Source organism: Triticum dicoccoides, chromosome 3B (genome assembly GCF_002162155.2).
Source record: "Triticum dicoccoides isolate Atlit2015 ecotype Zavitan chromosome 3B, WEW_v2.0, whole genome shotgun sequence".
Taxonomy (NCBI): Eukaryota; Viridiplantae; Streptophyta; class Magnoliopsida; order Poales; family Poaceae; genus Triticum; species Triticum dicoccoides.
The window spans coordinates 102,588,430-102,612,006 of NC_041385.1; the positions used below are offsets into that span (position 1 = coordinate 102,588,430).

Here is a 23,577-nt window from a genome sequence, read left to right on the forward strand (position 1 = left end):
CCATCATCATCATATTAATATAAAAACTGTTGCATCATATCATCAACATTAGTATAGTAGCTAGCTAAAAATCATCATAGTCGTCATTACCACTATTTAATCATCATAGTCATTACCGCTATCTAATCACCACCAACACTAGCTTGAAGAAGAAACATTCACTTGTACGAGAAGCAAAAATATCATCGAGTTCAACATGGTCATGATATTATAGGCTATCATAACACCACAAAAGCAAATCACTCTTTGAGGTTAAGTTCAGGACGAAGAACACTGACATGAGAGGACAATTACTAAGAGCATGAACTAGCTAAATCACTCCTGCTGCTCTCTCTCGGGTAAAATAGCATAGAACATGTATAGCTCTTCTGATTCATCATACTGGAGCATGCAGATGAACCTGTCTCCTAATAGTGGGCTGCGCTTCTCATTGCTGCCCCCTAGTACTTCTCTGCAATCGTTAACAATTTTGCTCCAATCTTTCACTATTAAGCATTCATCGCTTCTAGAAATCCTGAATGCACTCATCTGCAATGTAGGATATCTTGGCCGTAAGCTAACAATTGACATGTGACCTTTAGTCTCGATCCACTGAGGCACAACTGTCATCAGGAGTCCCTGTTGAAGAACATCGTATAGTAATTAATATACATAGCAATGAAAGTTTAGCAAAAAAATTATGTATGCAAAAGATGCACTAAGGACAAATAGTAAAAATCTTACCATCATTCCTAAATAGATGTGACCGTAGTTCAATACGATCACTATTGGTCGCACGTTTTGAGTACTAATATTTCTAAGTGCAGGAAGAAAATTTGTCTTGATAGTATGAAGATCCTCAAGCCATGAAACATAATGACTTATCTCCTTGCAGTTTAGTTCAGTTCTGGGACAGTAGTAGGTCCTGTCTACCAAGCGCCGGACATGTCTGCTTGAATGGAAATAAGCTGTCAATAGAAATTAGTTGTCAACTATTTTTGAATAAACAATATCAAAGACATAAATATGGTTGAGAAGAACTCACATAATGGTAGAACTGGAGGCGTTTGCACATTGACCCAGATGTCTCTATTACCTTCAATATCATCTTTCGGACGAATATCAAAGGTGATAACCATATCAGGCTCAAATGCATAAGCCTTGCATAGTGCTTGCCAAGTTTTGCATTCAATATAGGTGTACGTGTCTGCATTGTATACTTTGATGTTGAAAGTATAACTATGCTCAGTTTTCAGGTAACCTCTCTTTACCTCCATAGTTTCCATAGCATTGAAACCTATCTTATCCAAGACAAAAATTCTTGCATGGAAGGGGATGCGCTAGTAGAATAGTGAAAATTAAAAATTATAAGTTGAAGCAAATGAAGCATATATAAGTAATTCTAGATTACGAAAAAAGACTTGTCGTTGTGACTTACTGTATAGAATTCGAAGGTCTCATCCAGCTTGATGCTGAATCGCCTATCATCAACAAGATAATTTCTGTCGCATAGGCCGGGCTAGTCTTCACAATATTCGCACATAATGAAATCTTTTTCGTCGTCAGACGACATTTCCTATGTTCATATAGGTGAAACATTAAACACTTAATAATTTTATTAATTGAACAAATTCAACTACTTCTATTAATTCAACTAGTTCTGTTAATTCAACTAAGTCAATTAAGAATTTACTAAAAATAAACTTGTTCTATTAATTTTCTTACTAAAATAAACTAGTTCTATTAATTCCACTAACAACTAGGAATTTACTAAAAACAAACTACTTCTATTAATTTACTTACTAAAATATATAAAGTAGCTATATATAGTAATATTTTAATTACATCATCTAATCTCATATATCTACATTTTCTTACTAAAAATAAACTAGTTCTATTAATTCAACTAGTTCAACTAAGCATTTACTAAAAATAAACTAGTTATATTAATTCAACTAGTTCAAATAATCTCATATACCTAGATTTTCTTACTAAAAATAAACTAGTCCTATTAATTTTCTTACTAAAAATAAACTTGTTATATTAATTCAACTAGTTCAAATCTCATATATATACCTAATTAATATGTAGCTAATTCATCTAGCTAACAATTGACATTAATATTTAACAACTTTTCTATCTAATTCATCTAACATTAACATTCTAACATTCTTATCTACGAAATCCATCTAACATTAATCTAAACAATAGAAAACAGAAAATAAGTAAAAAAAACATGTGTGTGTGTAGTACTGTGTGTGTAGTGTGTGTGTGTGTATGTTGTGTACATGTGTGTGTAGTGTGTGTGTGTATGTGTGTGTGTGTGTGTATGAGCGAGGGGCGGTGGCGTACGGGCGGCGGCGCTAGACGGCGACGTGACGGGGACGGTGCGACGATGGGAGGCGGGCCGGGGGCGATTGACAACGCGATCGAGATGGCGACATAGTACGGGGCGGCGGCGCGAGACGACAACGCCGGGGACGGCCCGACGGGCGGCGAGGCCGACGGCGCGCGGAGGGGACGGTGAGGGCGGAGGGGGCGACGGTGCGGCGACGGCGGCGATGTCGCGCGAGAAGTTAGAGAAGAAGTGGTCAATGAAACTGAATTTTTGTAGGTGCCATATATATAGGAGGGGCCTTTAGTACCGGTTGGAGCCACCAACCGGTACTAAAGGCCAATTTTGGCCATGCTAAGCGGCGGGAAACGGCCGCCTTTAATACCGGTTCATTACCCCAACCGGTACCAGAGAACAACCCATTAGTACGGGTAGGCAGGCTCCTTCGAACTCCTCTATATAGCAGGCTTTTGGGCCTAACTAGGGGCGCGCTGTCCTGTGAGCCTGCTGGCCCTTCTGGGCCTGAATTTGCACACACTAGGTCTGGCAGGCCCACTGGGCTGCGCCCCAAATATTTTTTATATAGTTGTTTTCTTTTCTGCATTATAATTTTTCTTCTATTTATTTTTCAATAATTTTTTATATAGTGTTTTCTTTTCTGCTTTATTTTTTTCTTCTATTTATTTCTGAGTAGTTTTTTTGCTGTATTTAGTTTCTTTGTGAATATTTTTGCTTTATATAGTTTTTTATTTTCTACATTATTTAATTTCTTCTATTTTTTTGAGAAATTTTTTATATAGTTTTTTATTTTCTGCTTTATTTTTTTCTTCTATTTTTTTCTGAGTAGTTTTTTTTGTATTTAGTTTCTTTGTGAATATTTGTGGAAATTGATGACCTCGTGTCGAATGCTGCATAATGCCGACTAAAAAAAGTCTGGATTTCAAATAAGTTTAAAAAAATGAAGTGCTCGTTTAATAGATGAGTTCTCGTCCAAAACTCTGATACTCCGAAAGAGATTGTCCAGTTTGTACACGAATTGCGTCCAATTTTTTCCATGACACTCTCTACTCTTTCGCACATGCTATGCGGATGAAAAGATGATACCATGTCAAGTTTCAACATTTTCAGAGTTCATTTTGTTGTGATTTACTGTTTTACGGTCATTTAGCTCTCTAAACAAATTGGTAAATGACTGAAAACAGCAAATGATGTCAGAACGTGTTGGAAATTGATGACGTTTCTTCGAATGCTGCATAATGACGGCTCAAAAAAGTCTGGAGTTCAAATAAGCTTAAAAAATGAAGTGCCCGTGTAACAGATCAGTTCTCGTCCGAAACCCTAATACTCCGAAAGAGATTGTCCAGTTTGTACACGAAGTGCATCCAGTTTTGAAGAGACACACTCTACTCTTGCGCACATGCTATGCGGGTGAAATGATGATACCATGCCAAGTTTAAACATTTTCAGAGTTTATTTTATTGTGATTTACTATTTCACGGTCATTTAGCTCTCTAAACAAATTGGTAAATGATTGAAAAACAACAAATGATGTCAGAACGTGTTGGAAATTCATGACTTCGCTTCGGATGCTGCATAATGCCGGCTCAAAAAAAGTCTGGAGTTCAAATAAGTTTAAAAAAATGAAGTGCCCGTGTATGAGATGAGTTCTCGTCCGAAACCCTGATACTCCGAAAGAGATTGTCCAGTTTGTACACGAAGTGTGTCTAGTTTTTGCCGTGACCCTCTCTACTCTTCTGCACATGCTATGCGGGTGAAATGATGATACCTTCAACATTTTCAGAGTTTGTTTTGTAGTGATTTTCAATTTCACGGTGATTTAGCTCTGATCCAAACAAATCGGTGACTGAAAAATAGCAAATGATGTCAGAACGTGTTGGAAATTGATGATGTCGCTTTGAATGCTGCATAATGCTGGCTCAAAAGAAGTCTGGAGTTCAAATAAGTTAAAAAAAATGAAGTGCCTGTGTAACAGATGAGTTCTCGTCCGAAACCCTGATACTCCGAAAGAGATTGTCGAGTTTGTACATGAAGTGTGTCCAGTTTTGAAGTGATTGGCGACCGGCGGGGAAGGACTGGCGCGGGGGATTGAGGGAGAGACCGAGTGAGTGGAGAGAGTGAGGGCGTAAACATGTAAAAATATACATCAAAAATACATTGATTATCAATGACCTTTTTGTGTACAATCTCAATTGTCAATATGATTCCGCAACGGTTTAGAAACCGGTGAAGACTCATATTGAGTCCACAAATTATACACATAGAGTTTAATGAAGACCAAATGCTTCTGATTGTTTGAGATGTAACATATTTAAGGTGGTAAAAATCTTTCTAGGGGAGCGACGTTGGACTAAAAATATCCTTCCACAACCTCTTTACTACCAGTTCGTTCCATGAACCGGTACTAAAGGTGCTGGCCGTGCCCCAGCATCTTTAGTACCGATTCATGGCAGAAACCGGTACTAAAGGTTCGCAATGAACCGATACTAAAGATCTCCTCCCGCCTAGCCATTTGAACCGGCACTAATGGACACATTAGTGCCGGCTCAAATGCAAACCGGGACTAATGTGTCTCACATTTGACCCTTTTTTACTAGTGATAGCCATTCCGAGATATATTGCCATGAAAATTTCCACCGTTAAGTTTATTATGACACGCTCCAACATTGTCATATTGCTTTGCGTGATCATGTAGTTGACATTGTATTTGTGGCAAAGCCACCATTCATAATTCTTTCATACATGTCACTCTTGATTCATTATCCCGGTACACCGCCGAAGGCATCCACGTAGAGTCATATTTTGTTCTAAGATTCTTGAGTTGTAAGTAGATAAAAGTGTGATGATCTTCATTATTAGAGCATTGTCCCATGGGAGGAAAGGATGATGGAAGCAATAATTCCCTCACAACTTGGGATGAGTCTCCGGAATTTATGAAAAATTAAAGAGGCCAAAGAAGCCCAAATAAAAAAAGAGGCCAAAGAAGCCCACCAACAAGAAAAAGAAAAAAAAGAGAGATAAAGAGAGAAGGGACAATGCACTACTAGGAAAAAGGCTATAGATGATATGGATACTAATGTCGCACTAGACATGTGGTGCGCCACTACTGTATACTAATGGTGCACCATGTGTTGGTGCACCATTAGTGTCCAAATACTAGTGGCGCACCACATCCACGGTGCGCCACTAGTAACAATTTTTTTTCAAAACTAGTAATTGCGCACCAGGGGATAGTGTGCCATTACTAGTTAAACTAGTAATGGCGCACCACATCCATGGTGCGCCACTAGAATTTTTTTCAAATTTTTTATTTCAAAACTAGTAATGGCGCACTAGGGGATAGTGCGCCATTACTAGTTAAACTAGTAATGGCGCACCACATCCACGGTGCGCCACTAGTAATTTTTTTTAAAAAAATTCAATTTTTTATATTTTTTTCAAAACTAGTAATGGTGCACCGTGCGTGTGGTGCACCATTACTAGTTGAACTAGTAATGGCACACCACTCCCACGGTGCGCCATTACTAACTTGGCCCAAAAATTCCACCGAATGCACCCCCGGACCGCATTTTCAGTTAAAAAAAATAAAAGTAAATGATGGAAATGTCAAAAAAATAAAATAAAATAAGTTTCCCATGTGATGTGTGGTCTAGTTATTGGGAAAATTTACAAATATGAATTTCGACTTTATTTGGAATTTGTAAAATGGGCATAACTTTTGCATACGAACTCAGATTAGAAAGTTTTTTATATGAAAAATCATCTACTCGAAAAGTTATATCCGAATTTAAACATTTTCAAAATCCTCAAAAACCTAACAGAAAAAAGTTACGGGGCTTTCAAGATCTAGAGGCAAAAAAATTCAAAAAAATTTAAACTTACTAGTGGCGCACCGTTTGCTAGGTGCGCCACTAGTAACAGAAAAAAATATTTGGTTTCAAATTTTTTTTGGGATTCTTTTTCAAAAAATGATACGTAATATGACCGGGAAGTTTGAAATGTTTTTCAAAATTTCATCATACTCATGAACATGAATAAAGTCCTAGACATCAACAAGGCATAATAGGATTGATATGATAGATATATCAACAAGTGCCTGTTAAGTGAGGTGGTGCTGGGGTTGGGTAGAACTACGAAGTTAAGCATGCTCGGGCTGGAGTAGTACGAGGTTGGGTGACCTTCCAGGAAGTTGACCACTTAGTCCGATTTGACTTGAGATTAAGCATATTGACCTCAAATTAAGCCATAGTGACCCGATATTAAGAAAAAAATGAAAAAAAATTTGAAAAAATAATTGAAACAAAAGATTTAAAAAAAATTCCTGAAAAAATATTTGAAACAAATTTGTTAGTAATGGCGCACTTCTATGTGGTGCGCCATTACTAAGTCAGATAGTAATGGCGCACCGTGGGCTATACTGGTGCGCCATTAGTATCTGGTATACTAATGGCGCACCTGTGGTGCACCATTAGTAAAAAATTCTAATGGCGTGGTGCTAGTGGTGCACCTGTAGTGCGCCATTAGTAGGCAAAACAGGTGCGCCACTAGAAGGCCTTTTCCTAGTAGTGATGTTACTATCCTTTACCACACTTGTGCTTCAAAGTAGCACCATGATCTTCATGATAGAGAGTCTCCTATGTTGTCACCTTCATATATTAGTGGGTATTTTTCATTATACAACTTGGCTTGTATATTCCAACGATGGGCTTCCTCAAATTGCCCTAGGTCATCGTGAGCAAGCAAGTTGGATGCACACCCACTTAATTCCTTTTGATGAGCTTTCATACACTTCTAGCTCTAGTGCAACCGTTGCATCGCAATCCCTACTCACTCACATTGATATCTATTAATGGGCATCTCCATAGCCCCACTAGTATAAAACATGGCATACGTTTGGGTTAGGTATGCCCATTAGTCCCTGTTCAGTCACGAACCAGTACCCATGGGCCCGTTGGTCCCGGTTCGTGAGGACAGGGGCCTGCCGGGCCTCGTGGGGGCATTGGTCCAGGTTCGTCTGGGACCTTTGGTCCCGGTTGGTGGGACGAACCGGGACCAATTGTCCTTGCTCCTGGCCCACCTCCATTGGACCCGGTTCGTGGCATGAACTGGTACGAAAGGGTGACCTTTAGTCCCGGTTCGTGCCACGAACCGAAACCAATGAGTTTCCTATCTATACCACTCGCCCGCGAGCAGAGCACTCCCACTGCTCTATTTTTCCTGGCCGGCGAGGGGGAGCTTTGTGGTGCTCTAGCTCACCTCCTATGCACACCAGGTGTTCGATGGAACGCCCGAGCCACACTACTTAAGCTTTCTCCTCTCCAAGCTCGACCTCCAAGCTCCATTTTCCTCAATATTTGTCTAGGTTTAGCGGTCTGTCACGTCCCGTCCCGGTCTTCACCACCGTCGATCGCCCGCGCCGATCTCGTCGCCGACAACACCGTGGTGAGCCTCTTGTTCTTATCTTCTTTCTGAAAGGAAAAAATTCTTACTTGTATGTTTGTATAGATACTTGTATAATTTTCTTTCTTTTATTATTGCTTCTTATTACTTAGTGTGTTGGTTTTGGTATCCGCCCCTGTCGGCCCTCGTCCTGTCTATGATTCAGATGTGGTATATATTATCTTTATAACTATTTGGTTCATTTATTGTTTATGACAATTATGCCGACCAACGTGACATAGATTTTATTTATCTTGGAGGTATGTGAACCTGAAATTCCAACCGACCCTATTGTCGAGACGTTAAATTTAGTTGAAGAAGAAAACAATTTCTTGAAGGAAAAACTAAAAAATTGATGAGGAGAACATGATATTGGAGTTGCATGTTGCGGATGTCATCGATGATCACAAGATCAGGATAGATGCAATGCGCTTGGAGATTAGAAAGATTAGAAAATATGCCATCCATACCGAGGCTTGGTATCATTATGCCGTTGGATCAATTGTTACCTTGGTTGCGATTATGATCGCATTTGTTTTGGCATTGAAATGTTTTACATAGTTTCAATGTATGGTTTAATTAATTAGATGCTCTCGAGAGCTATATGTTGTTAGATGAGAACTATGTATGTACTTTGGTTTCAATGTGATGATGAACTTCTATTAATTTGGTCACTTAATTATCTATTCATGATGTTCTGTAATGGTTTTGACACACTTAATTATATATAATGCACGCAGATGAACCGACAATGGATGTATGGTGACAAACACACCTCCGAGTACAATAAGGGCGTGCATGATTTTCTCGAAGTGGCTGAGGCAAACACGCAAAATGGTTTTATGTGTTGTCCAGGCCCTGTATGTGGGAATGCGAAGTCTTACTCTGACTCGAAAATCATTCACACCCACCTGCTTTATAAGGGATTCATGCAACACTATAATGTTTGGACCAAGAACGGAGAAATAGGGGTTATGATGGAAGACAGCGAAGAAGAAGAGGATGATGAGAACTATATGCCCCCGAATACGGTGATGCTGCAACGGGGGAAGCTGTTAAAGATCAAGAGGAACCAGACGATGTGCCCGATGAAGATCTCCGCCTAGTCATTGTTGATGCAAGGAGTCAGTGTGAACGTCAAAAGGAGAAGGTGAAGTTCCATCGCTTGCTAGAGGATCACAAAATAGGTTTCTACCACAATTGCGAAGATGGCAACACAAAGCTCGGTACCGTACTGGAATTGCTGGAGTGGAAGGCAGAGAATGTTGTGTCTGGCAAAGGATTTGAGAAGCTACTGAAAATATTAAAGAAGAAGCTTCAAAAGGATAACGAATTGCCCGACAGTACGTATGTAGCAAAGAAGGTTGTTTGCCCTCTAGGATTGGAGGTGCAGAAGATACATGCATGCCCTAATGACTGCATCATGTACCATGGTGCATAGGAGGATTTGAATGCATGCGCGGTATGCGGTGCATTGCGGTATAAGATCAGATGAGATGACCCTCGTGAAGTTGACGGCGAGCGCCCCCGGAAGAGGATTCCTGCCAAGGTGATGTGGTATGCTCCTATAATACCACGGTTGAAACGCCTGTTCAGAAACAAAGAGCATGCCAAGTCGATGCGATGGCACAGAGATGACCGTAAGAACGAAGGGAAGTTGAGAGCACCCGCTGACGGGTCGCTGTGGAGAAAAATCGAGAGAAAGTACAGGGAGGAGTTTGCAGGTGACACAAGGAACGTATGGTGTCGGACATAGGGTTCTGGAAAAACTCTTGAGGTTCTAACACTGGGGTGCGCATGAAGACTTCCCCCTACCAAAACATGGCCTCAGCCTCGCCGTGATCCCTAAGCTTAACTGGATGGACTCACACCACAAGAGAAACAAGATTTATACAGGTTCGGGCCACCATGGTGGTGTAATACCCTACTCCTGTGTATGGTGGTGGATTGCCTATTTGGCTGATGATGAACAGTACAAGGGAAGAACTGTTGGGGAATGTTGCAGAAAATTAAATTTTTTACTATGGTTTCACCAAGATCCATCTATGAGTTCATCTAAGCAACGAATCATGGGAGAGAGATTGCATCTACATACCACTTTGTAGATCGCGCGGAAGCGTTCCAAAGAACGGGGTTGAAGTAGTCGTTCTCGTCGTGATCCTATCACCGGAGATCCTAGCGCCGAACGGACGGCACCTCCGCGTTCAACACACGTATGGTCAGCGTGATGTCTCCTCCGTCTTGATCCAGCAAGGGGGAAGGAGAGGTTGATGATGAAAGCTCCAGCAGCAGCACAACGGCGTGGTGGTGGTGGAACAGCAGCACTCCGGCAGGGCTTCGCCAAGCACGTGACAGAGGAGGAAGAGGTGTAGCAGGGGGAGGGAGGTGCCAGAACTTTAGGGTGTGGCTGCCCATCCCCCCTCCCTTTATATAGGCCCCCAGGGCGGGAGCGCCGGCCCTGGAAGATCCAATCTCCCAAGGGGGCGGCGGCCAAGGGGGGTGGAGTACCCCCCAAGCCAAGTGGGGCGCCCCCCCCCCCCCACCCTAGGGTTTCAACCCTAGGCGCTGGGGGTGGGCCAAGGGGGGCGCACCAGCCCACTATGGGCTGGTTCCCCTCCCCATTTTGGCCCTTGGGGCCCTCCGGGATGGGTGGCCCCACCCGGTGGACCCCCGGGACCCTTCCGGTGGTCCCGGTACAATACCGGGTGACCCCGAAACTTTCCCGATGGCCGAAATACCACTTTCTATATATAATTCTTCACCTCCGGACTATTCTGGAACTCCTCGTGACGTCCGGGATCTCGTCTGGGACTCTGAACAACATCCGGTATACTACATACTCATATTCATATAACCCTAGCGTCACCGAACCTTAAGTGTGTAGACCCTACGGGTTCGGGAGACACGTAGACATGACCGAGACGGCTCTCGGGCAATAACCAACAGCGGGATCTGGATACCCATGTTGGTTCCCACATGCTCCTCGATGATCTCATCGGATGAACCACGATGTCGAGGATTCGAACAACCCCGTATACAATTCCCTTTGTCAATCGGTACGTTACATGCCCGAGACTCGATCGTCGGTATCCCAATACCTCGTTCAGTCTCGTTACCGGCAAGTCACTTTACTCGTACCATAATGCATGATCCCATGACCAAACACTTGGTCACTTTGAGCTCATTATGATGATGCATTACCGAGTGGGCCCAGAGATACCTCTCCGTCATACGGAGTGACAAATCCCAGTCTCGATCCGTGTCAACCCAACAGACACTTTTGGAGATAACTGTAGTGCACCTTTATAGTCACCCGGTTACGTTGTGACGTTTGGTACACCCAAAGCACTCTTACGGTATCCGGGAGTTACACGATCTCATGGTCTAAGGAAGAGATACTTGACATTGAAAAAGCTCTAGCAAAACGAACTACACGATCTTGTGCTATGCTTAGGATTGGGTCTTGTCCATCACATCATTCTCCTAATGATGTGATCCCGTTGTCAATGACATATAATGTCCATAGTCAGGAAACCATGACTATGTGTTGACCAACGAGCTAGTCAACTAGAGGCTCACTAGGGACATGTTATGGTCTATGTATTCACACGTGTATTACGATTTCCGGATAATACAGTTATAGCATGAATAAAAGACAATTATCATGAATAAGGAAATATAATAATAACCCTTTTATTATTGCCTCTAGGGCATATTTCCAACAGTCTCCCACTCGCACTAGAGTCAATAATCCAGTTACATTGTGATGAATCGAACACCCATAGAGTTCTGGTGTTGATCATGTTTTGCTCGTGAGAGAGGTTTAGTCAAAGGATCTGCGACATTCAGATCCGTATGTACTTTGCAAATATCTATGTCTCCATCCTGAACATTTTCACGGATGGAGTTGAAGCGACGCTTGATGTGCCTGGTCTTCTTGTGAAACCTAGGCTCGTTGGCAAGGGCAATAGCTCCAGTGTTGTCACAGAAGAGTTTGATCGGCCCCGACGCATTGGGTATGACTCCTAGGTCGGTGATGAACTCCTTCACCCATATTGCTTCATGCGCTGCCTCCGAGGCTGCCATGTACTCCGCTTCACATGTAGATCCTGCCACGACGCTCTGCTTGCAGCTGCACTAGCTTACTGCTCCACCATTCAACATATACACGCATCCGGTTTGTGACTTAGAGTCATCTAGATCTGTGTCGAAGCTAGCGTCGACGTAACCCTTTATGACGAGCTCTTCGTCACCTCCATAAACGAGAAACATGTCCTTCGTCCTTTTCAGGTACTTTAGGATATTCTTGACCGCTGTCCAGTGTTCCTTGCCGGGATTACTTTGGTACCTTCCTACCAAACTTACGGCAAGGTTTACATCAGGTCTGGTACACAGCATGGCATACATAATAGATCCTATGGCTGAAGCATAGGGGATGACACTCATCTCTACTTTATCTTTTGCCGTGGTTGGGCATTGAGCCGAGCTCAATCTCACACCTTGCAATACAGGCAAGAACCCCTTCTTGGACTGATCCATTTTGAACTTCTTCAAAATCTTATCAAGGTATCTGCTTTGTGAAAGACCTATGAGGCGTCTCGATCTATCTCTATAGATCTTGATGCCTTATATATAAGCAGCTTCTCCAAGGTCCTTCATTGAAAAACACTTATTCAAGTAGGCCTTAATGCTGTCCAAAAGTTCTATATCACTTCCCATCAAAAGTATGTCATCTACATATAATATGAGAAATGCTACAGAGCTCCCACTCACTTTCTTGTAAACGCAGGCTTCTCCATAAGTCTGCATAAACCCAAATGCTTTGATCATCTTATCAAAGCGAATGTTCCAACTCCGAGATGCTTGCACCAGCCCATAAATGGATCGCTGGAGCTTGCATACTTTGTTAGCATTCTTAGGATCGACAAAACCCTCCGGCTGCATCATATACAGTTCTTCCTTAAGATGCCCGTTAAGGAATGCCATTTTGACGTCCATCTGCCATCTCTCATAACCATAGTATGCAGCAATTGCTAACATGATTCGGACGGACTTAAGCTTCTCTACGGGAGAGAAAGTCTCATCGTAGTCAATCCCTTGAACTTGCCGATAACCCTTAGCGACAAGTCGAGCTTTATAGATGGTGACATTTCCATCCGCGTCCGTCTTCTTCTTAAAGATCCATTTGTTTTCTATCGCTCGCCAATCATCGGGCAAGTCAGTCAAAGTCCATACTTTGTTTTCATACATGGATTCTATCTCGGATTTCATGGCTTCTAGCCATTTGTTGGAATCTGGGCCCGCCATTGCTTCTTCATAGTTCGAAGGTTCATCGTTGTCCAACAACATGATTTCCAGGACAGGGTTGCCGTACCACTCTGGTGCGGAACGTGTCCTTGTGGACCTACGAAGTTCAGTAGCAACTTGATCCGAAGTACCTTGATCATCATCATTATTTTCCTCTTTAGTTGGTGTAGGCATCACAGGAACATTTTCCTGAGCTGCACTACTATCCCGTTCAAGAGGTAGTACTTCATCGAGTTCTACTTTCCTCCCACTTACTTCTTTCGAGACAAACTCTTTTTCCAGAAAGGATCCGTTGTTGGCAACAAAGATCTTGCCCTCGGATCTTAAGTAGAAGGTATACCCAATGGTTTCTTTAGGGTATCCTATGAAGACGCATTTTTCCGACTTGGGTTTGAGCTTTTCAGGTTGAAGTTTCTTGACATAAGCATCGCGTCCCCAAACTTTTAGAAACGATAGCTTAGGTTTCTTCCCAAACCATAATTCATACGATGTCATCTCAACGGATTTAGACGGTGCCCTATTTAAAGTGAATGTAGCTGTCTCTAGAGCGTATCCCCAAAATGATAGCGATAAATCAGTAAGAGACATCATAGATCGCACCATATCCAGTAGAGTGCGATTACGACGTTCGGACACACCGTTACGATGAGGTGTTCCAGGCGGCGTGAGTTGTGAAACGATTCCACAATTTCTTAAGTGTGTACCAAACTCGTGACTTAAATATTCTACTCCACGATCCGATCGTAAGAATTTTATCTTTCGATCACGTTGATTCTCTACTTCATTCTGAAATTCCTTAAACTTTTCAAAGGTCTCAGACTTGTGTTTCATCAAGTAGACATACCCATATCTACTCAAGTCATCAGTGAGAGTGAGAACATAACGATATCCTCCGCGAGCCTCAACGCTCATTGGACCGCACACATCGGTATGTATGATTTCCAACAAGTTGGTTGCTCGCTCCATTGTTCCGGAGAACGGGGACTTGGTCATTTTGCCCATGAGGCATGGTTCGCATGTGTCAAATGATTCATAATCGAGAGACTCTAAAAGTCCATCAGCATGGAGCTTCTTCATGCGCTTGACACCAATGTGACCAAGGCGGCAGTGCCACAAGTATGTGGGACTATCATTATCAACTTTACATCTTTTGGTATTCACGCTATGAATATGTGTAACATTATGTTCGAGATTCATTAAGAATAAACCATTGACCATTGGGGCATGACCATAAAACATATCTCTCATATAAATAGCACAACCATTATTCTCGGATTTAAATGAGTAGCCATCTCGTATTAAACGAGATCCAGATACAATGTTCATGCTCAAACTTGGCACTAAATAACAATTATTGAGGTTTAAAACTAATCCCGTAGGTAAATGTAGAGGTAGCGTGCCGACGGCGATCACATCGACCTTGGAACCATTAGCGACGCGCATCGTCACCTCGTCCTTCACCAGTCTCCGCTTATTCCGCAGCTCCAGCTGTGAGTTACAAATGTGAGCAACAGCACCGGTATCAAATACCCAGGAGTTACTACGAGTACTGGTGAGGTACACATAAATTACATGTATATCAAATATACCTTTAGTGTTGACGGCCTTCTTGTCCGCTAAGTATTTGGGGCAGTTCCGCTTCTAGTGACCCTTCCCCTTGCAATAAAAGCACTCAGTTTCAGGCTTGGGTCCATTCTTTGACTTCTTCCCGGCAACTGGCTTACCGGGCTCGGCAACATCTTTGTCGTCCTTCTTGTAGTTCTTCTTACCCTTGCCCTTCTTGAACTTAGTGGTCTTATTGACCATCAACACTTGATGTTCTTTCTTGATTTCAACCTCTGCTAACTTCAACATTGAAAATACTTCAGGAATGGTCTTTACCATCCCCTGCATATTGTAGTTCATCACAAAGCTCTTGTAGCTTGGTGGAAGCGACTGAAGGATTCTGTCAATGACCGCCTCATCCGGGAGGTTAATGTCCAGCTGGGACAGGCGGTTGTGCAACCCAGACATTTTGAGTATGTGCTCACTCAGAACTATTTTCCTCCATCTTACAACTATAGAACTTGTCGGAGACTTCATATCTCTCGACCCGGGCATGAGCTTGGAAAACTAGTTTCAGCTCCTCGAACATCTCATATGCTTCGTGTTGCTCAAAACGCTTTTGGAGCCCCGGTTCTAAGCTGTAAAGCATGCCGCACTGAACGAGGGAGTAATCATCAGCGCGAGACTGCCAAGCATTCATAATGTCTTGGTTCTCTGGGACGGGTGCATCACCTAGCGGCCCTTCTAGGACATATTGTTTCCTGGCTGCTATGAGGATGATCCTCAGGTTTCGGACCCAGTCCGAATAGTTGCTGCCATCATCTTTCAGCTTGGTTTTCTCTAGGAACGCGTTGAAGTTCATGTTGACATGAGCGTTGGCCATTTGATCTACAAGACATATTTTGCAAAAGTTTTAGACTAAGTTCATGATAATTAAGTTCATCTAATCAAATTATTTAATGAACTCCCACTCAGATCAGACATCCCTCTAGTCATCTAAGTGTTACACGATCCGAGTCGACTAGGCCGTGTCCGATCATCACGTGAGACGGACTAGTCATCATCGGTGAACATCTCCATGTTGATCGTATCTTCTATATGACTCATGTTCGACCTTTCGGTCTCTTGTGTTCTGAGGCCATGTTTGTACATGCTAGGCTCGTCAAGTTAACCCTAAGTGTTCTGCATGTGTAAATCTGTCTTACACCCGTTGTATGTGAACGTTAGGATCTATCACACCCGATCATCACGTGGTGCTTCGAAACGACGAAATTTAGCAACGGTGCACAGTTAGGGGGAACACTTTCTTGAAATTATTGTAAGGGATAATCTTATTTACTACCGCCGTTCTAAGTAAACAAGATGCATAAAACATAACAAACATCACATGCAATTATATAGTAGTGACATGATATGCCCAATATCATATAGCTCCTTCGATCTCCATCTTCGGGGCTCCATGATCATCTTCGTCACCGGCATGACACCATGATCTCCATCATCATGATCTCCATCATTGTGTCTTCATGAAGTTGTCACGCCAACGACTACTTCTACTTCTATGGCTAATGCGTTTAGCAATAAAGTAAAGTAATTTACATGGCGTTCTTCAATGACACGCAGGTCATACAAAAAATAAAGACAACTCCTATGGCTCCTTCCGGTTGTCATACTCATCGACATGCAAGTCGTGATTCCTATTACAAGAACATGATCTCATACATCACAATATATCATTCATCATTCATCACAACTTCTGGCCATATCACATCACATGACAATTGCTGCAAAAACAAGTTAGACGTCCTCTAATTGTTGTTGCATCTTTTACGTGGCTGCAATTGGGTTCTAGCAAGAACGTTTTCTTACCTACGAATAACCACAATGTGATTTTGTCAACTTCTATTTACCCTTCATAAGGACCCTTTTCATCGAATCCGCTCCAACTAAAGTGGGAGAGACAGACACCCGCCAGCCACCTTATGCAACTAGTGCATGTCAGTCGGTGGAACCGGTCTCACGTAAGCGTACGTGTAAGGTTGGTCCGGGCCGCTTCATCCCACAATACCGCTGAAGCAAGATAAGACTAGTAGCGGCAAGCAAGTTGACAAGATCTACGCCCACAACAAAATTGTGTTCTACTCGTGCAATAGAGAACTACGCATAAACCTGGCTCATGATGCCACTGTTGGGGAACGTTGCAGAAAATTAAAATTTTTCCTACGGTTTCACCAAGATCCATCTATGAGTTCATCTAAGCAACGAGTCATGGGAGAGAGATTGCATCTACATACCACTTTGTAGATCGCGCGGAAGCATTCAAAAGAACGGGGTTGAAGTAGTCGTTCTCGTCGTGATCCTATCATCGGAGATCCTAGCGCCGAACGGACGGCACCTCCGCGTTCAACACACGTACGGTCAGCGTGACGTCTCCTCCGTCTTGATCCAGCAAGGGGGAAGGAGAGGTTGATGATGAAAGCTCCAGCAGCAGCACAACGGCGTGGTGGTGGTGGAACAGCAGCACTCTGGCAGGGCTTCCCCAAGCACGTGACGGAGGAGGAAGAGGTGTAGCAGGGGGAGGGAGGCGCCAGAACTTAAGGGTGCGGCTGCCCCCTCCCCCTTCCCTTTATATAGGCCCCCAGGGGGGGCTCCGGCCCTGGGAGATCCAATCTCCCAAGGGGGCGGCGGCCAAGGGGGGTGGAGTACCCCCAAGCCAAGTGGGGCGCCCCCCCCCCACCCTAGGGTTTCAACCCTAGGCGCAGGGGGTGGGCCAAGGGGGGCGCACCAGCTGACTATGGGCTGGTTCCCCTCCCCACTTCGGCCCTTGGGGCCCTCCGGGATGGGTGGCCCCACCCGGTGGACCCCCGGGACCCTTCCGGTGGTCCCGGTACAATACCGGGTGACCCCGAAACTTTCCCGATGGCCGAAATACCACTTTCTATATATAATTCTTCACCTCCGGACTATTCCGGAACTCCTCGTGACGTCCGGGATCTCATTCGGGACTCCGAACAATGTTCGGTATACTGCATACTCATATTCATACAACGCTAGCGTCACCGAACCTTAAGTGTGTAGACCCTACGGGTTCGGGAGACACGTAGACATGACCGAGACGGCTCTCGGGCAATAACCAACAGCGGGATCTGGATACCCATGTTGGTTCCCACATGCTCCTTGATGATCTCATCGGATGGACCACGATGTCGAGGATTCGAACAACCCCGTATACAATTCCCTTTGTCAATCGGTACGTTACATGCCCGAGACTCGATCGTCGGTATCCCAATACCTCGTTCAGTCTCGTTACCAGCAAGTCACTTTACTCGTACCGTAATGCATGATCCCGTGAACAAACACTTGGTCACTTTGAGCTCATTATGATGATGCATTACCGAGTGGGCCCAGAGATACCTCTCCGTCATACAGAGTGACAAATCCCAGTCTCGATCCGTGTCAACCCAACAGACACTTTTGGAGATACCTGTAGTGCACCTTTATAGTCACCCAGTTACGTTGTGACGTTTGGTACACCCAAAGCACTCTTACGGTATCCGGGAGTTACACGATCTCATGGTCTAAGGAAGAGATACTTGACATTGAAAAAGCTCTAGCAAAATGAACTACACGATCTTGTGCTATGCTTAGGATTGGGTCTTGTCCATCACATCAGTCTCCTAATGATGTGATCCTGTTGTCAATGACATCTAATGTCCATAGTCAGGAAACCATGACTATCTATTGACCAACGAGCTAGTCAACTAGAGGCTCACTAGGGACATGTTATGGTCTATGTATTCACACATGTATTACGATTTCCGGATAATACAGTTATACCATGAATAAAAGACAATTATCATGAAGAAGGAAATATAATAATAATCCTTTTATTATTGCCTCTAGGGCATATTTCCAACAAGAACAGCCTCCTGAGGAGAGATGTTCTTGTGCTTGGCGAACTTGTGTGGATGAGGATGATCTGAATGATCCGCCCCTCTCTACTGTCGTGGCTATCCTTATTTATAGAGGCCCTGATCCTCTTCCCAAATATTGAGAGAGAAGGGATCCCACAACGGGCATTTTGAAAGGGGACAACTAGTATAAGCTATCCTGATTAAAGGTGGTCTTCTCCTATCAAAGGTGCTAGTGACGATGTCGTCTTGGGCTCCACGATGACCGCAGTCCTGCTGTACTGCTGGTCTTGGTCTTGTTGCACCAATATGGAAACCTTTGCCTGATGCCTCGGAACTCCGCGCCTGCGCTTGCCCCCTTAGCACCAAAGAGTAAACGAGGACATTGCGCGGGCTGGCGCCCGCCTGGCCTTGATCGTCATGGCTTGCATCACGGGGACCTCGCGAGGTGCCCCTTGCCTTGATCTCTCTGCCCCCTCGTGAGCCTGCCTTGTGAGGCCGCTCCTGAGGAGTCCTTGCATCGTCCGCTCCATGAGGCTTGGCCCCTCGCGAGGGTCTTGAGTGTTAGTAGATGAAGGCAGGTCATACTGGGCCACTGGTAGAGCCACGCTGCAGGCCGCAGGCAGGCAAGTTTGGGGACCCCCGTTCCCAGAACGCCGATAGTAGACCCCGGGCCCAAGGCGCGCTCGGACTTGGCTTAACGGCGAAGCCAAAGGGCAAGTGCGGAGCGCCGCGTGCCCCAACAGCCTGTGACCTTGGTCAACGCGTGGCAACTTATTGGACGTGAGCGTCTCCGCTTCCCCACATTGCCCCAATATACGCCTGGCTAGGTGGCCACAGTTCCCTACATAGTTATTTCCTCCTCGCAGGCGGCGTGCTTCCTATTCTCACTACTGGAATCTGGCACTTTGCCATCTGCCATGGCAAATGGCAAAGGCATGGTCGGCGGATGGCAAAGGCTTTGCCATCTGCCAGCAGATGGCAAACAGTTCGTCTGAAACCCTGCCGGTAAAGGCTTCTTTGCCATCTGCTGGCTGATGGCAAAGAGCCTGTGGCTTTGCCATCTGCTGGCAGATGGCAAAGCCTCTTAACGGGGTTAGCCCCGTTAGAAGGCTAACGGCATACTTTGCCGTCTGCCAGCAGATGGCAAAGGCTGCATGCTTTGCCGTCTGCCAGCAGCGGCAAAGCTCTTTGCCATCTGGCAGACGGCAAAGCTCTTTGCCATCTGTTGGCAGATGGCAAAGGGCCCAAATAGGCCATCCCAAATTTTACATGTAGATGACACATGGCCTCTTTGCCATCTGCCAGCTGATGGCAAAGCTCTTTGCCATCTGCCAGCAGATGGCAAAGTGCATATATTGCCCCATTTAATATATATTTTCTTATATCAATTTATTTTCACAGAAAATCAAACACCAATATATTTATAAGACTAATATAGCATATTCAACACATATTACCAATAGTCATGAACACATATATATCGAACACATATACAACACATGTTACCAATAGTTTACCAATAGTAGCAAGTTTCATCCATACATATACATAGTTTCATCAATATTACACAGTTTCATCATAGGTAGCAAGTTTCACAAAGTCAAAACAAAAACTAAAGACAAGCACTCCATCAACCCAAGGTTCCGTGATCTGAAGCAAATCTACAAAATGGGACATATAAAGAATTAGAAATATTCCCTTAAAAAAATAGAAAGAATTAGAAATAGCCCGTCAAAAAGAGTCATGATCACGTACACACATAAGCAGTTGTCCATGCCTCATGCTAAGAAAAAGTAAAAGAGGGCAGGTCGGACACGTACATAAGTCCTGGCCATGTACGCACATCCATGTATATACTAGATGGATACCCCGTGCGTTGCTGCGGGACATGTTGCGTGAGCTTCTAAATATTAAACGGATTGGTTTCAGTAACCATAAGAAAGTTGTTTTTCTTTACTAATGTAACACTGTCTATTTTGGGATGTTCACAACAAATTGGCATTGCAGTTAAGTACACGCACTAAAAAAGACGGGATTTGCAGTATATGTACTTTGAAGATTAGTCATATTGCCATATAGCACTGAAGATGGTTCTCATATACATGAATACTAAAGATGATTTGATAAACATGAGTATTTGTTAGAGGCAGATATTGGAGAGGTGATTTAATTTTGCAAGATGAAGATTGATGCAAGACAGGATTGAAGTTTTCATTAAATAAATAGTGCAAAATTGCATACACGGTGAGAAAATGAAATTAGTTTTCAGCAATGGACCAGCTCTTTAATATTGCTTAAAAAATATTATTGCTGGCAGGTGCACAAACGAAAACAAATGAAGCTACTAATTCTAGCGTGCGAGTTTGGAATAAAATAAATACAACTATTAGATAACCAAATTCCCTTGATCTCATTAGTGACCACAGATGGTATTTTTAGACTACCGCTAAAATAGTTCACAAAATGAGCGATAACAACCCAGAGTCTTTCCTTTATGATGAATCAGATTTTTAATCAAATCAACACCTTAGGAAAGATAAATAAAAATAAATATAACTCCTATTAGATAACCAAATTCTACTTATCCCATTAGTGATAACAAATGATATTTTTATACTACTGCTAAAAATAGTTCACAAGTATGAGCGACAACAACTTGTAGAGATTTATTTGTTTCTTTCCTTTATGATTTTTCAGACAAAAAAATAAATCTAATCAACACCCTAGGAAAGATAAATAAGAAATTACCAAGGAGACTAGCAAAATGCATAGCTATGTTCATACCTTGCTGTATGAAAGCAAGCAATTATGCTAGTTGTTATATTGATCTCCACTTTGGCCGAATGCTTGAGAAAGTTGAAAGTGTACAATTTGACTGAGATGCAGAGAGACGACTACTACTAAGATTGGAGGCAAAAGAACTAACAATACCTGTTGGTGGTGGCACCAGAAAGATACCGTTGCTTTTCGGTGATATGGAGTGGAAAAACACATGCGTAGATGGCTTTTGACAGAACCTTTGCATGCATGTGCCCGTGGTAAGAAGCAGGTGCAGCAGGAAGTTGTCACTGACGACTTCTACTATTATATCTATAATTCTGTATAAACAACTGGGAGTTGAAAATGAAAGAAAACAAAATGTCAAGGAAATACTGTTAGGCTGTGTATGAACTATCACTGTATGGACCATGGAGTAATTAAGTCTTGCTTCAAGAAAACATAATCAGAATGGACAAAAGAGTAAAACCTTATAGATTCTATCTTTGTAATATGAGGATGTGCCGTTCCCTGTAGTTTTGTCATACCAAACATTAGCTTGTTGAAAGATGCAACGTGCCAATAAAATTAAAATGAATCACCACCAACAAATTCTTAATTTAAAATTTTGGTAGCGCCTTGTAGCAGCAGCAGCACCGCGTCATTAAGCCAGAGAGACACGTACGACCCGCACAAATTCATCCAGCCGATCCCACACCTCCAGAGCAGCCGGTCTGTCTTGATGCCTTTTATTCTTGCTTATCTGCACCATAGGTTAATAACACAATTAATAAAGCAGCTGTAAGTGGGAGCAAAATAGAATTTGATTACAATAACCAAGAAAACATATGAAAAATTCCTCCCACTAACAGATATGATTTTGACATTCCACTGTTTGACCACTTTTGCTGAATCGACACTATCATCTTCAAAGCGTACAAAGAACCCAATAACTGAGAGAGAAAAGTTTAAAATGTTAGGCCACATATGGTATCGACTTGCTGTGCTGAAAAGAGAAACAGAGCAATCTAATGTTCCATGTTGCATTACAAATACCATAAATTTTTGACCAAGTTTAGTGGGAGGCTTTGCTAGGAACAGAGACAAAAGGTGCGGGGAAACGGGTATGATTTGGTTAGTCATAGCAGCAGTGATTTCCTGCTCGACAGCCAATGTCAATGCCAAAAACAAGCATCATTTTAACCCAATCTATCTATTATATACTTAAAACAATAGAAAACTAACGGTTAAGATTCATCTATACAAAGTTAAGATGCATAAAATAAATTTGCCATGGTGAATTTGTAAAATTTGCCATGATCGATGAACTAAATTTGTCATGCTTTATAAAAATAAATTTGCCATGTATGTTAAATAGTTTTCTAATATATTTCCCATGTGACCATAACTGAATTTGCCATGTGACCAGTAATGAATTTGCCTATGAACAAAAAGACTAGGAAAATGAAAAATGACAGAATATGCCATGTGACAAAAAATAATGGAATTGCTGTGACAGAAATGCCGTGTTACGAAAGTCACCGAATTTCTTAGGGCATAACATTACTCAGCTAGCTATATAAAAATTCAAAAATAAAATGCATCTGCTTGAAGAAATAATGCGATTGACACGTTAAAACTATGATAGAAATGTAAAACTTGATGGCAAAACTACAGCAAGGAAAAAGAACTCCTATGTTGTGATGGCAGAACGTATGAATTTGCCGCGGCAAAATTTGGTTCTCCCTAAGAAAACATAATGGAAAAACTATGGTGGAACGAATCTAAATTTGCCGTTCACTGCATATTGAAAATTGCCCTAGAATATCCCTACCAGTTCTGAACCAAATCAAAAACAACATATCACAAAAATACCATGGTACAGAATGGGGGTGAAAATTGCCATGACATATCTACTAGTGCACTGGGTCATGGCATGTCATCTGTACTAGTCTACTGGGTCATGGGATGCAATTGGGGGTGAGAAATCTAAACACAAAATTCGGATCTGCCTCTACTGGGTCATGGAACATCAATTTGCAGATAATCAAACTAACAAAAATGAAAAAAAGATGGGGGGTTGAGGATGTTGCCACCTGCAGTGGAAGGATCCAAATGCCTTTTGCAGTTCGCCACCGTGGTGGTCAAGCTCGACCTGCGGCTGCGGCGTCACCTGGCGAACAACAACGAGCATGGACTCCCTGCAGCCTTGCAGCAAAAACATGATGCGGAGGACCGCCACGCCCGTCATCGAGTAGTGCGCCTCCACAATCTTGAAGCCAT

General features: G+C 42.9%; 1 long non-coding RNA gene across 2 annotated transcripts; it reads right to left on the bottom strand.

Annotated features, from left to right (window-relative positions):
* Window positions 1-20,086: 20,086 nt before the first annotated feature.
* LOC119275014 lies at window positions 20,087-23,571 on the bottom strand. Of its 2 annotated transcripts, none has more exons than XR_005135411.1 (4): window positions 23,391-23,571; window positions 22,165-22,247; window positions 21,469-22,057; window positions 20,087-20,198 (listed from the first exon to the last, which is right to left on the bottom strand). It is a non-coding gene; the product is annotated as an uncharacterized LOC119275014 (long non-coding RNA). The 2 variants fall into 2 exon arrangements; XR_005135410.1 differs by having other exon boundaries at window positions 21,322-22,057.
* Window positions 23,572-23,577: the final 6 nt, after the last annotated feature.